At 32.3% G+C, this 15,756-nt stretch overlaps 1 pseudogene; it reads left to right on the top strand.

The window, feature by feature from the left end:
• Positions 1-7,414: 7,414 nt before the first annotated feature.
• Positions 7,415-8,410, top strand: LOC144256422 (heterogeneous nuclear ribonucleoprotein Q pseudogene; annotated as a pseudogene).
• Positions 8,411-15,756: the final 7,346 nt, after the last annotated feature.

The following is a 15,756-nucleotide window of genomic DNA, read 5'->3' as shown; positions in this document are numbered from 1 at the left end:
CTCTGTTGGTTATTTTTTGTTTTTACTGTATGAAAGGTTTTTAAGTAGGCTAATCAATTTTGATTGACAAGTAGTTAATAGGATGACTTTACAAACCATGTTTTCACAATATATGTTGCAACATAAAAGTTTTTTTTTTTTTTTTTTAATGAAACTATTCGGTAAATCTTTGTGCAGAGGCAGTGTAGAAAGTGGTGGCACAACAGGGGAACAAGATTTCCAAACAAATCTTTAGAAATAGGCCTAAATATTTGTTTCTGATTTAATTCTATAAAAAGTGACAAGTTTATAACTTTAAAATACACCAAGAGTGCAGTGCATTGATTAGTTTAAAAAACAGTAGTGCCAAGCATATTACTTGGGCATCAAATTTCCCTTTGTAACTATTCAGATTCACATTTTATACTTATTAAATAATTATTTTAAATTACAACCACCAAGATCTAAAGTTATTCTTATCTGGATCAAATCATGGTAGAACTGATATTTCTAAAAATTCCAATTTATTAATTCATCAGTGAAATGCACCAGTTGCAATGTCCCCACAGAATGAGGCTTCTATGTATAAGATGATGTTATATCTGCTATTAATTAAATTATTGAGGTAGTCAATAATATAGCAATTTTTTATTGCACTGATGTTTCCACTTAAACATAGTCTTACACACAGTCATTATCATACCTATCCTGAAGAATAAATTATTCCTGAAGCAAGAACCGTCTTTACCTTAGTATTTGTTGTTTATGCTGTTTAGTTTTGGTATGATTAAGCACAGTGAATTTTTCTTAATGAATATTGGCAAGTTAAAGCAAAAAGGATATAGTGTTTTCCCCTCAGTAGTTTATACTCTGTCCTATTTACATTGTTGTTGAGGCCATACAAACTTCATATCTCCTGACTGGAATGGTGAAGTTGTCCCTTGACAAACATCTGACTTTTAAGCATGAGATTAAAATCTTGTTCTCCCAGCATCTTTTCTAGATCTCCCATTAAGACCATTCCTCAAGTAGTGTGATGTCTACTGCTGTGTTTAAATGGTTATTTTATTTATGCATGTAACTCTTTGTCTTTAAGGATTTGACATGTGCTTTATGGTGTATTATCTAAATTATTTTTATTAATATACTGCAAGTTATATATACACAATTTAAAAGTTCTGGAAGTATTTGAGAAATTTTTTAAATTATTTATTTATTTATTTATTTTTTAGTTTTCGGCAGACACAACATCCTTGTTTGTATGTGGTGCTGAGGAATTTAAATTGAGTCCAGGCCAGTGAAATTAAAAGAAAATATTCCAGGCCAGTAAATAGATGTGCATCTGTTTATGTCATTACACTTAATAACTCATTACTGAAAAGAATTTGATTATTAAAAAGATTTAAATATTTAAGTTCACTTTATGTTTGAGAATTATATAGTTAATATGTAATGAATATGATATTCCAAAATAGTTCTGTTTTTAGAGTTTTCATAAGTACAATATAATAATGTCTTATAAAGCTTGTAATGCAATTTTCAATTAGATTCTTAAGCTAAGAGTGATCCAATTATGATTTGTCTGTAGAGTTGTCTTATTCCTTAGATCCAGTAATTACATCTTAACACTTCTATTTAATTTGTAATTCCCAGTGATTTGAGGTCTTATTTGGAAGTAATCTTCTCCAAATCAGTTGCCTTCCGGTATACAATTTTAGGCTCTTTTTCCCCCTTAAACTTGTTCTTAATGATAATTTTTTGCTTAAATACTAATTGTTTCCAATATTTGTTTTTATTATATTTTAACATTTTGACTATAATTTTATATTTCATCACCTAAGAATAAGTCATTTTTCAACTGTCATTTAAAAATATATTTCATGTATTCAAAATGTTCAAAATAGTTGTATTTAAAATTAACTTCTAAAACCAGTTATCTTTTTATTCTGAACTGTATTACACAGCAAGTAAATAAAAAAGAAAGAAATATAAGCACAATTCTCATTCTTAAATAACATTAATTTTCATTTATTAATTTTATTAACATTAATTATAGAGAGGCAACTGCTAAAGATAAAGAGAAGAACAATATGGCCTTGGAGATGTTGATGTATAAGAAAAGGGACTTACCTACTTGGTCAATACTTTGAGTTTAAAAAAGAAAGAGTATACTTTAGCCACCTGGTTTGGGGGCAGAAACCCTTCTGGAAATGAATCCATTCAGTTAAGCAGAGAACTAAATACACAGATGAGCTACTGCAGAACCAAATGGTCTTGTTCTACTACAATAGAAAAGCTCCTAGAGGAGGACTGAAACATGATGCCCAGAAAAATGTGACAAGCTACTCTTGCAAATAGAAGGTTGGAGTCACAATCATTTTATGACAGGTAATGAATATGAGTCATGATCTGACTCAACATAAATACAAGGAAAATGAGAACGATAAAGAAGTTTATATGATTAGTGGCTTATTTATATTATGCTAAGGAATAAAAAAAAAGATGAAAGAAAATGGGATAAAATCAGAGGATGAAATATGAGATGATAAAACACAAGAAACATTTAAAAAGACAAATGACAAAGTAACACACAGAAAAAATAGCCATTGCCTTATTGATTTCTGTTATATTACTATCTATGTCATAAAATCATGCATATGACATTAGTGAAAAAATCTAACAGTATGAAACAGAATTGAAGAAATTTTAAGTAAATATTGGTAAGTGGTGACAAAAGTTTTCCAAAACATACATTTACATTTTAAATTTTCCAAATACAGAAAACAAAATAATGAAAAAGATCAAATATTCATATATGACTTAAATGGTGACAATATTTTCTGAAATAACAATGTTAAATGTATTTCATAAAATAGCAAACATGTACCAGAGGAAAAAAATGTTAAAATAAAGTTTATGCCAGTGATGTGACTGCACTATGAAAGTACAAAAATTTATAAGAAAACACCAGATGTGGTGTCCCATGCCTGTAATCCCAGCAACTTGGGAAATTACAACAGAAAGATCACAAGTTTAAGCTAGCCTGGGCAATTTAGCAATTAGTGCTTCAACATAAAAAAATAAAAAGGACTTGGAATATATATAGCTCAGCAATAAAAAAGCCCTAGGTTAAATCTTCAGCACTGGAAAAATTTATAGAAATATATAAATGAATTATAAAAGTATAATCATTGTAGTCCTCGAAGTTGGGTCAGGGGAGGGAACAATAATAAAAGAAGTCCTTGAAAAGTGAGTCTCACCTCAAAGTTTCCCAGAACAACATTTAGTGTAATAAAAAAGAATAAAAACATTGTAAAATATGAAAAAAATATTTAAGTTATACAAGCTATTTGACTGACTTAAAGGCTATAGCCCAAACAGTTTTGAGTATAAAATATGGTAGAGAATATTGTTGACAAATAATCTTCTTGAGGTTAATAACAAATGGTGTGTGTTTTATATACTTCTTTGAAGAATTATTGCAAGTTGCTGATGTAATATGTCTTAAAAAGAGAATTTTGAGGAAGTTTTCATCTCACTGAAAACATGAACTGAAAGTACAGACAGTTCCCACACATCTCCTCAAATCCATATAGCATCCAATCTCCTCCATTAGACACATTGTCACCACAGTAATTGAGTTTTGTTTTTATCCATTCCAGCCAGTCTGTATCTTTTAATTGGATAATTTAACTCACTGATATTCAAGGTTATTACAGAGAAGTAAATGTTTATTCCTGACATTTTGTTAAATTTGTTTTGAAAATATTTTGTTCCATTCCTCCTTTCTTGTTTAATTTTGTGATTTAGTGGCTTGTTGTATAGATAAGGTTTGATTCTTTTCTATTTCTCATTTGTTCATCTGCTTTTCTAGTAGGTTTTTTACTTTCATGTTTTCATGATGGTAGTTATCTTTCTTCTGCTTCTGGATGTAGAACTCCCTCAACCATATTTTGTAAGACTGATCTGGTGGTGATTCATCCCCTTGGTTTTTGATTCCCTGGAAAGTCTTTATTTGAAAGGAGTCTTTTCTGGATATAGTATTCCCATTTGGCAGCTGTATTAGTTCAGAATTTGGAATATGTTATCTCATTCCCTCTTGAGCTGTAAAGGTTCTATTGAGAAGTCATATGTTAATCTAATGGGTATTTTCTTTAAAATGACTCAGGACTTTTCTCTTTCAACTTGTAAGACTCTCTTTTTCATGTATTTTTGACAGTTTGTATGCCTTATAAGTCACAGTGGCCATTTGGAGTCCTATTGGCCTCCCACACCTAAATATCCAAGATTGGGGACACTTTCAACTAAATAGGTTTTATATGCCTTTCTCCTTTTCTTACCTTCAGAAAGCCCAAAATATGAAAATTCACTTATTAAATCATGTCTCAGAGGCTGTCTTCATCCTTTTATTATTCTTGTTTTTTTTTTTTTTTTAAGCCATTGTCTTAGTGGGATAGCCCAAAAGACCTGTGTCTAGGTTTAGGCATTCTTTTACTTGATCTAGTCTGTTGTTGAGGCTATAAACTATTACGTTTTTGTTTTTATTGTTGTTGTTTGTTTGATTTTTCTTTACCTCATTTAATTTTTCATTTCCAAGATTTATATTTGGATCTTTTTAGAGAATGCCATCTCTTTGCTAAATTGCATTCTCATTCCATTGATTGATTTTTTCCAATTTTGTTCAACTTTTTATCCAGATTCTTTGAATATAATTGAGTTCCCTTATAATCACATATTTGAATTCTTTATCAGGTAGAAATTTCACCAATATCCTTTCCTTTGAGACTGTTCCAAGAGAATTATTGTGCTCCTTTGGAGATGACATGTTATTGTCTTCCCACTATCATTTTGTGAACCTACATTGAGATTTATGCATCTGGTGCATAAGTTATCTTTATCACTTTTATAAGATCGTTTGCATGGTACATGTCTTTCTACTGAACAATTTTCTTGGGATGTTAGATTGTTGGGAGATGTTATCTTTGGTTCTTGCAGGGCCTCTGCTCATAGTACAGGATCACTATCGCTTTTCAGCTATAACTGATGGCTTTGGGTGCAGTATTTTGACAGTGGAATCAGAGAATCCCACTCTCCTCAGAAGCCACACAGGGGTAAGGATGCTGTAGCAGCACAGGCAGGTATGATGCACACAGCAGTGGTGGTGTGGTAGCCATCTGCATAGTCACTCCAGCCGTGAGAGTCATGGTGCCACTTGTTCCTAAGGCACTAGTGAAGCACCTGACCTCAGTGTTACCAGTGGCAAGGGTTCACAAATGCCTATTAGGGAACCAGCATTCTTGGAGTGCGACCCTTACTCTCAGATCTAGCAGCAGTATGCTAATTAGAAAATCTGTTAGGATTCTCCCATTTAACATTCATCTGCAAAGGGGAGTCTCAGTTTCCAGATTCAGAGTCTCAGTTGCTGATATATTTTGTTTCTCTTTCTATGCTACATCCTGTACCTCCATGTGTTATAATGTCCTGTTCTCTCTCCTGCTGAGTTCCAAAATTCTCCCTTCATCACTCACCTAAAAATGCTATTCACCTATGATGATGACTTTTTTGTAGAGGTGAGCACTGGGTATCTGTATTTACCCACTTTGGAATTCTCCATTGACAGATTAATATCAAGGACCATCAAGAAAGTTTTCCTTGGAGAAATAACAAAACAGATGCAGAGACAGTCTCCGTGCTATAGTTCCTGAGGGAAAGAGAGAGAAAGCACAAAAAGAAGCTCGGCTGCCTAAGCATCAGCATTCTCCAGAAGTACTCCAAAATGTTGCAAAAAATACAAGTAGGGAGAAGAGGGAAAGCAAACCATTTTTTGCAAGCCAAAAAATATGAAGGCCATTGACTGAGCCAGTCATTTCTATAGATACAGAATTTGGCTTTCCCATTTTTTTTTTTTTTTACATGCATATTTAGCTCTGATTATATTGCTCAAAAACTGCACCCATTATCAGAACAGTGCAAATGATATTTAATTTTAAAAGTAATTATAATGGCTTGAATTCAAAGTTATTCAAATGAACACTGTCAAGTAATTTCACTTGAGTGTGTACACATTTCATCACCACTGTTTACATAAGCCTTAAGGATAACCATCAATGCTTCACAATTTCTTTATATCATCAGTTTTCCCTCCCAAGTCCCCAAACTAAGAATGCCAAATATAGTCTTGGAAACCCACAGAGCTCCATATTTTAATATTTTCTTAAAGAACACATTTGTGAACTCACAAAAATGTTCATCTTTAAACTTTGACAATGCAATTCTTACTTAAAAATCAAACAAACCTGTCCTAAAATCCCAACAAATAATTCTGAGAATTAACTTAAACACCTTGACAGTGTCCCTTAAAAATGGTATGACAGTTAAGTGCCAATAGGCATGGCAATGACCTCTCGGGTGGGATTATTTAACTCCTTGGATCTGGGAAATACCAGCACCAAGGATTACACTGAGATTCAATTTTACTGAAGGCTACATTTAGTTTACCCACTTTCCACAACCTATTATATACTCGTTATGTTAGAATGAAATGTAAATGTTCTGTGTAGCCCTCAAACTTACACTAAGATTTGAAAGATGTACTTTAAAAAAGCACGGGGTAATATATAAAATCAGTGGCAGAAAGTTTCATTAAGCACCAGGAACAAATTTTTGTCACCCCATACTCATTTTGTAGGTAAGTTTCAATAACCGGCAAGGCACATTTACATATATTCCAATGAATACTTATTGACAAATTTTAAATTACACTCTATGTCCCAGCTATCCCAGTAACTGACATACAACATACTAAAATGGTTTATTAAGGTAACAAAAAAACCAATTAATGTGAAACATACAGGCTATTGGCAACCACTATTCTAAAATTATGTAAGTACAAATAAACATACTGAAATGTGTGCAATTCTAAGTTTTTAAACCAGAAGATTTCTATACTAACACACATTTATATTAATGACACATAAAAAAAATAAAAACTTTATTACAAAAATAAGTTACACTCGCCTCCAGCTTACAGTATAAAACAATTTTATTTGCAGGAATGCAAAATGATTGTTTGCCATGAGCATTTTGAACATATGACATGTCTAATTTTCTTGTTAAATTTGCATTTACTGGGGAACTGGTGTGTATAAAACCTTAATTAAGTATAAGCTCTGATCTTCATCGTGGTGCCTATTGGGTATGTGATATAACTGCAGTATCCCTTTGGGGAAGGGGAAAAGGGATTTCTTTATACCAAGTCCTAATTAAACTATAATTTTACTTTTGACTTTTAAGCTATCAACTTAGGACTTGGCCAAAAATTTTTTGAGGGTGATTCAATAGAGGATGCTTCACCACTGAACACTCACTGTCATCAAGGTGCTTTAGAAAATTAAAAACATAGCACAAATGATTGTACTCTACTCTACAAGTTATCATGACCTGCATAAAAAATGGAAAGCTGATTCACATTTTTACAGTGATCAGCAGTAAGAAATGCACTAATGAAACATACCTTTTACCTAAAAAGCTAAACTATAGCCAAGCTGGACCTATATGGGATCTTCGTCTAATGATGGATCCACTCACTGGTCTCAATAGAGGTTATGCGTTTGTCACTTTTTGTACAAAAGAAGCAGCTCAAGAGGCTGTTAAATTGTATAATAATCATGAAATTCGTTCTGGAAAACACATTGGTGTCTGCATCTCAGTTGCCAACAATAGGCTTTTTGTGGGCTCTATTCCTAAAAGTAAAACCAAGGAACAGATTCTTGAAGAATTTAGCAAAGTAACAGAGGGTCTTACAGACGTCATTTTATACCACCAACCGGATGACAAGAAAAAAAACAGAGGCTTTTGCTTTCTTGAATATGAAGATCACAAAACAGCGGCCCAGGCAAGGCGTAGGTTAATGAGTGGTAAAGTCAAGGTCTGGGGAAATGTTGGAACTGTTGAATGGGCAGATCCCATAGAAGATCCTGATCCTGAAGTTATGGCAAAGGTAAAAGTGCTGTTTGTACGCAACCTTGCCAATACCGTAACAGAAGAGATTTTAGAAAAGGCATTTAGTCAGTTTGGGAAACTGGAACGAGTGAAGAAACTAAAAGATTATGCTTTCATTCATTTTGATGAACGAGATGGTGCTGTCAAGGCTATGGAAGAAATGAATGGAAAAGACTTGGAGGGAGAAAATATTGAAATTGTTTTTGCTAAGCCACCAGATCAGAAAAGGAAAGAAAGAAAAGCTCAGAGGCAAGCAGCAAAGAATCAAATGTATGATGATTACTACTATTATGGTCCACCTCATATGCCCCCTCCAACAAGAGGTCGAGGGCGTGGAGGTAGAGGTGGTTATGGATATCCTCCAGATTATTATGGATATGAAGATTATTATGATTATTATGGCTATGATTATCTTGGCTTTCCCATTTAATGCTAATGATTTGAAGTTGGAATTCTTCCCTGCATCTTTTAGTAATCCCATCCTGAAAAACAGCTACCTGATAATCTGGCATGTTCCACTAAGTATAGAAGGGATTATCTTAAAAAGCATATTTATAACTATCTTCAAAAATACACACTTGGCCATATTCAGTGGTTCTTCACTCTCCAACCTATTTCCTTTTGTGTTCCAATTTTTTTTTTCTCAAAACCTGGACTTTCATTTCACGGAAAGCAGGCAGATTTTAAGCATGACTGTATGCCCTTTTCAAAAAATAAAAGACTTCAAGAAATTTTATTTCAGCTAAATTTTTAATAATTTATATATCCAAAGTTATATACTCAAGTGTTACATACATTAGCATTTATTTTAATGAATCATTTCATTTATTTTGGCATTTCAGAAAAATGTATAATTTTGAAAGTCTGTTGATCTAAAATTTTCAGACTATATAACCTTCTTAGAATTTCATTTCTTTTGATGACTTCCTCTTTTTTATCTTTTTCTAGTAGTATATGATTCCACATAATAGGTGATGCAGATAATAGTGGTCTTTGTTCAGGCAATTAAAACAAAAATTAAAATGGAATGGGTGGCTTAAACAAGACTTTTTTTTTCTAACAGTCCTAAAAGCTAGAAAGTCCTGCGATCAAGATCATGACAGATAAGTGGTGAGGGTCTCCTGCCCGGATCCATAAATAGACATCACTGTGTCCTTACATGGTAAAAGGGACGAGAGGACTCTCTTGTGTATCATTTTAAAGGACACTAACATAATTTATAAGGGCTTCACCCTGATTGATTACCTAGTCACCTACCAAACACCGTACTTCATAAGACTATTGGTTTGGAGTTAGTATTTCAATATACAGACATTGGAGAGAATACAAACATTTAGGATATAACAATTGTATTAAATGATGATGCATTCTATACACACACACACACACACACACACACACACTTGCATGTAATGAAGTCATGCATAATTTCATATATTTATATGTTTATATGCTGCTCATGATTCATGCCAGATAAAATAAAATTTATTGTTCTCCACATAGTGACATGTATTATATCTGAAGAGCAATTTTGCAATTTTGTTCAACCCATTTCATTCCTTAAATTAATTCTTATAATAAAACAATAATATATAATTTCTTCAAGCCTCTATACGTAATTTGTAAAAGACTCTAAATGGAAAATAGATTTAATTTTGCTAACTAATTTACAGAAGAATGTGTAAAGAAAATATAAGGGAAAAAAGAAAACAAAGAATGTAATAATTCTCTCCTTCTCCTCTTCCTAGGAGTCCTTTCTGAGCAGGTTCTCCCTCTTTTTCTCTTTCCACCTTCCGTCTTTTCCTCTTTCCAATTAAAGAAAATATAAGTACAATTTGAGATAGAAAATTGTTTCTACCACATACGGATGCTTAGAATTAGAGCTAAGTCAACATCAGTGTTTAAATAAAAGAAAGATATTGAGCAGTGTTAGAGTGCATTTTCTTTTATCTTAAAATAAGAACATTCACTTTTTCACTTGAATCTGAAACATTGTACTGATAAATTACTGCTTCTTCCACAACACATTTTCACAAAGTAGATTTTATCAAAACTTCAGCTATTAAAATAAGAGTTCATACTTAACAATGTCAACATTTTATGTAGAAAAACAACTTTATAATCAGTATTTTTTACCTTTCAACAAACTTTTTTTTTAATAGCTTGGAAGTCTGTCACAGGTTATTTTTTTCATGAAACAGAGTATAAAGACTTGACCTCACTTACATACTACAGTAATAATATTAATGATATTTTATCATGTTGTTTTGACTTTTAGCTATATTTTTATAATTATTTACAATAATTATTATTTGTGGATTTATGAGTCTTATGTTTATACAAAAAACTGATTTAACCAGTAAAACTCATAGAACTCTATGTAATTGAATATATGTCAAAAAGTAATAAGAGTTAGAGTTTCAGAGGATAAAATAAAATTTATTGTTCTCTGCCATAGTGACATGTATTATATCTCAAGAGCAATTTTGCAATTTTGTTTGACCCATTTTATTCCTTAAATTAGTATGAATGGTTTCTGACTAATTTCATTGCAAACTATTGCCTCTGCACATCAAGTATGTAATCAATATTTATGAAAGAACCAGAAAACCAAGAAATAGCATGAGTTGAAAATGAACTATTTTCATTTTTTTTCCCAGTAGAATATTTCTCACCTAAGTTTTTCAAGCCAGATGCTGTGAAAAGGGGTGAGATACTTCTGAGGCTTCATTTTTACTTCCCCAATATTCCTATTTTGTTCAGAAGTTGCTTCAATGACATGTTACAGTTACAATTGTATGCTCTTCACTTTTTCCTTTCAAAGAATTGCCTGCTGAACATCTATTCAGCTCAGCCCAGAAGAGTTTTCAAAACAAGATTTCAATGAAATTTTGACTTAGTTAAAGAAGTTAAAATCAAAGTAGACAGTATAGAAGAAATAACTTGGTGAGTTTGGCTCAGAAATGTGGAGTTTCATATTTGTGTCATACATGGTGTTCTACATTTTTATTTTGGGCACTGTCTGAAAATGTTGGATTACTCATAGTCTGACCCTAGGAACATATCTCCTTTACTACTCTCACTACTGAATGTCATCATTTCCCAAAGATGTAACTATAATCTTTAAACAGATGATTTCAAATTCATATTCTCAACCAAAACCGTGTTTCTGAACTCAAAAGTTGAATATACAAATTACTACTCTTATCTTCAATCAGATGTCTTCTAAAGATCACAATTCAAGTATCATGATTTTAACATATATAAAATACAAATCTTGATTTTGTAACCAATCTGTTTCCTTCTTCACATCCACCCTATTTAAAAAAATGCTATCATGAATCATTCAAGAGAGAAAGCCCAAAATTATCCATGAGTCTTCATTTTCTCTAACCCTGTATTCCTGTATTTCTCAGCCATGGAGTTTAAGGAAATATATGGAGATTTAAAATAGATGGTGGTGCCAGAGGGAGAGATTATTTGTATTTTCTGCATCTGAAAAGAAAATAATCATTGGTTGGAAGTCATGGTGAGGCAGATTTTTTTTTCTGCCTATTAGGGTGAAAACCTACATCAGTCATCAATGTCAAAAACAGTTTTTGTATGGATCTTATTTTAAGTTGTATTTCAGTCTCTACCCCTCTTTCCTCTTCATTATTACTGCCACCATCTTCATCTAGGACTTTTACACTATATCACTACATAAAGTAACACTCTCCAAATTTCCATGTTTGTTTTTTCTAATCTAATATTAGACAATGATAAATCAACCTTCTCAAATTTTAATCAAGTCATACAACTCCCTTCTAATTAAGCATTTTTAATGGCTCTTCTATTGCCCTTATACTTAAAATAAAAGCTCTCTTCTTACTATAGCTTACTGTGTGGCCTATTTTCACTTAACTCTAAGCTTATTTTAAATATCAGAAATCAAGTTGCTCTTCATTAATTGCTGTGGGCACACAAAAATTATGCCTATAATACATTTTGCACAATTTTTTTCCATGATTAGATCCTTCACTTTGTTCAATTTCAGTTTAAAGGTCACATTGTCTAAAAGATATTCCCTGAAAAACTAATAAAAATCGGTCTATTGTTTTCATAACCTCTTAATACTTTTAACCATAGGATGGTTAGAAACGGCAATTACTTTAGATTTGTGATAGGTTCTCTACACTTTTTCCTTCATTGGAAGGTAGTTTTCAATACAGAATTATTAATGTCATGTCCACCTTTGTATCTAAAGTATCTTGCTGTTGGCAAGAAAAGTTGCTTTTGATTTTCTGTGGGGTTCCGAGTCAAATTCAGTGCTTCCTATATTCTAGGCAAGTGCTCTAGCACCGAACTATATCCTCATCTCTTTAGGAAGAGTTTTGAATGGTCTATTAGATATGCCAAAAATTTGGGGAGAGTTTTGTAGGTAGGTCAGAGACATATTTACTGAGATACTTAGAGATAATATAATATACTGAAAAGAGAAAATCAGCTAATTTCTCACATCTGGAATCAAAACAATACTTTATTCTTAAGTAGATCCCAGTTAAGGTCTTACTAAAAGTTTTACATTGAGTAATTTCCTGTGTGTTCCTTAAAAATATTCAACCTCCAATTTTAAAAGTTTGTAATAAAAGGCAGTGTCTCAGGCACACCTGGAATAGCGTTACAGAGAGGAAGTTCATTCTCTATGGTGAATAATAAAACAAGGGCTTCAGGTCATGAAGAGTTGTACCCTGCTACCTCTATCAGGTTTATCTCCATTTCTACCTGGCAACTTCCTCTGCTTGAGGTATAAAATACTTTAGTTTCTAGAGATGAGACCTTCAAAAAATGAAGAGTCTTTCTTTTAACAGTGAAATAGTTATATTTAGTTATATTTCTTTCAGAATTTATATGTACTACCTAGCAAGATTCATACATAATTTGAGATTGAGATTAGAAAAGGACATGAACATGCCTTCTATAAAAAAGAAATCCCTGGAAGGTGATCAAAATTATGAGTAGACTGAAAGCCATAGTTTTTAGGATGAATGAAAAGGTTAAATGAAAAGAAGAGAAATTTCACACTAACAAAGGTATTTAGATATATGAGTGAATGTGTACATATATATGTAGTTTTGTGAGTGAATATGTGTAATGTGTATATAATTTTGTTCTCATTTCACATGCATATAAAAATTACACAAATCTTATGATTATGGCTTCATAGGACTATAAGAGCTTAAAGTAAAACACTTATAGTAGAAGAGAAAAAAGAGAAAAGGAGGAGGAAACCATCTCAAGGAACACTGGATGATAAATTGTACAACTGTACACAAAAGAGAATTTCTCATAAAAAGGGAAATACTATTGGGCAAGTATATGAATACAATTTTGAATTTGGGCAAAATATGAATAAAATACATCTTCTCAGTGCCATGATACCTTGTGACAACTGTGGAGGGGTGAGATTACTTATATGTTATGTATCTCCAAAGAACAGGATCTGTAAGAGGTACAGAGAGGTAGGTTTCCGCTAATTGGGAGAAAGTGCATAAGTCAGCACTGTGCAAACAGCCATGAGTAGATGCATATTGTAAAGGATTTACCATTTTTGGAAGAATTCAGGCCTGTGAAAATTTCAGGTCTGTGGGAAAATACAGGCCTGTGGAAGAATACTGCACTGGGAAAACACTGGATGAGACTCTCAAAGATTCATTTTTTGGTTTCTTAGTTCACTATACAAATAGCTTACTTATTAAACACTTCCTTAACTTCACAATGTATATTCTGTATCAACAAATCTCTACTCTTGGGCTAGCTCTCTTTCTTCAAAACTTTTATGTAGTATAATAAAATGAAGTGCTGCATTCCATTAACCTAGGAACATTAAAAGGTATCTTTGGTGAATAATAAAACAGGCTTGATTACCCATTTCAGCACAGATTATATGATTTCACAGTCAAGTGGTCAAATAGTGAATTAACTTAAAACAAAGCCATAAGCAAAAGAAAACCTCATGCAAAGAAGAGTTTTTAAGTGTTTATAACAGAAGGTAATTTGGCTAAAAGATATAGTCTCCTAACTCAATTGATAGGAAATTTCCTATTTTCAAAAATATTTCTATCCTTCTTATATTTTTAAATAGGTTGTGTTTTCTCATTGCTAGTTTGCGAATTTTTAGTTATTGATTAGCACTTATATATGATTCAAGAATATTTTTATTTTCTATGTTTTCATCAAAAAATTAAGTACATGCATAATCATATGAAAGAATTAAGAATTATTTGGGAAAAGTATTTTCATTTCATTATGAAAGCACTAATCCTATAATAAGATGCAATTAAGGAAATCCTAAAATATGCAAGATAAATTGAATTAAAGACAACTTTTAGTCTGGCTCTCTGCCCCTAAAAGGGATTAAGGCAATTTATTAATTACAATTCTCAAACTATTCCTAGGGAAAATATTTAAATCCTCATGTTTGGTTACCCTGAATCTTCAGTAACTATCACATTGTTCCAGTGTGTGTTCATGACCAACTTTGAGGTAGTTACATAATCTTAGAGACTTCCAAGGAATTTTTGTATCATTTATATAATTTAAGATTCCTACAGAATCACATGTCTATAAAGGTGCCCTGGATGGAATTTCATTTAAGGAAAGAAGTTTGTACCTATTACTTAATTCTAACTATACTGGATTTTTCCAAGTTATGGAAATGTCAAATTATTGATACACCTGAATTTTTTATCAAACTTCACATTGTGCCTAGAAAAATCAGGTCAAGTCCCCTTTTTGATAAAACTCATTTTAACATCTGACTCAATAGCAATGTCCTTTCTTGTTAGCTGCAAATTTTCCAAGAGGTTAAATTTGAGTGGTTGATGAAAAAATGCCAGTAGAATCAAGCAAACTTTCCTTAATATAGGTAAGCTTTGTTTTGTTTTGTTTGCTTATTTACTCACAGGTGCCTACACAAAGAAAGAAGTACTATTGTATGTCTTCATTTATTTGCAATGCTAGGGATCAAACCCAGGGCTTCTTTTGTGGTAGAATGACACTCTACCATTGAGCCACATCCCCAATCTGGCACTGTTACAAATCTTAATGAAAATTGAATCGAGTTGCAAATTGTCTCACTTGAGGTCAGAATCACAATGGGACCTTCAAAACCTCTCTCTACTCTATTATTTGATGTGTGTTTATGTCCTCATGGCTTATTTTAAATGTTGGGAAACTCTGGTCACATGCTGGTATATCCCTGTTTAGTGAAACTAGATGAATCCTAGGAGTACTATGCCTTTAACAAATTTATATTTTGGTATTTTCTGATCTCCGTTTCTGAAGTATCCTACTATATGAAACACAGATGTGTTATATTAACCATGAAATATATTGCATTTTCTTATTTACATATCTTTTGGTTCTATTGAAAGTCCATTGAAAGGCAAAATAGGGTCTTTGTATTACCAGTGCCTATCAAAGTGACCAGCACATAAAATTTACTGAATTTTTGTGACTGGAATATACCCTAAAAATACATTATTTGCCTTTATTTGCATTATTAGAGGAGATCATCTGTATTTTAACATGTGATATTTTATTATTATTTACTTTTATCTTGAAATAGATAGTGCACTAAATAAAAGTGCTCTTTCCACATTATTTCACAATAATGATCACCCATCTATCCTTATAACCTGTGGTGAGCCGTTTCTGCGGACTATGGTCGCCATTACAAGATGGTGCTGGCTCCGCTGTGGTCTGTGACAAACAACTCCTTATTAGGGAGAGTTG

The sequence above is a fragment of the Urocitellus parryii genome, chromosome 8 (genome assembly GCF_045843805.1).
Source record: "Urocitellus parryii isolate mUroPar1 chromosome 8, mUroPar1.hap1, whole genome shotgun sequence".
Classification (NCBI taxonomy): domain Eukaryota; kingdom Metazoa; phylum Chordata; class Mammalia; order Rodentia; family Sciuridae; genus Urocitellus; species Urocitellus parryii.
Note: the sequence above shows the minus strand (reverse complement) of the source record. Positions and strands in the feature narration are given on the sequence as shown.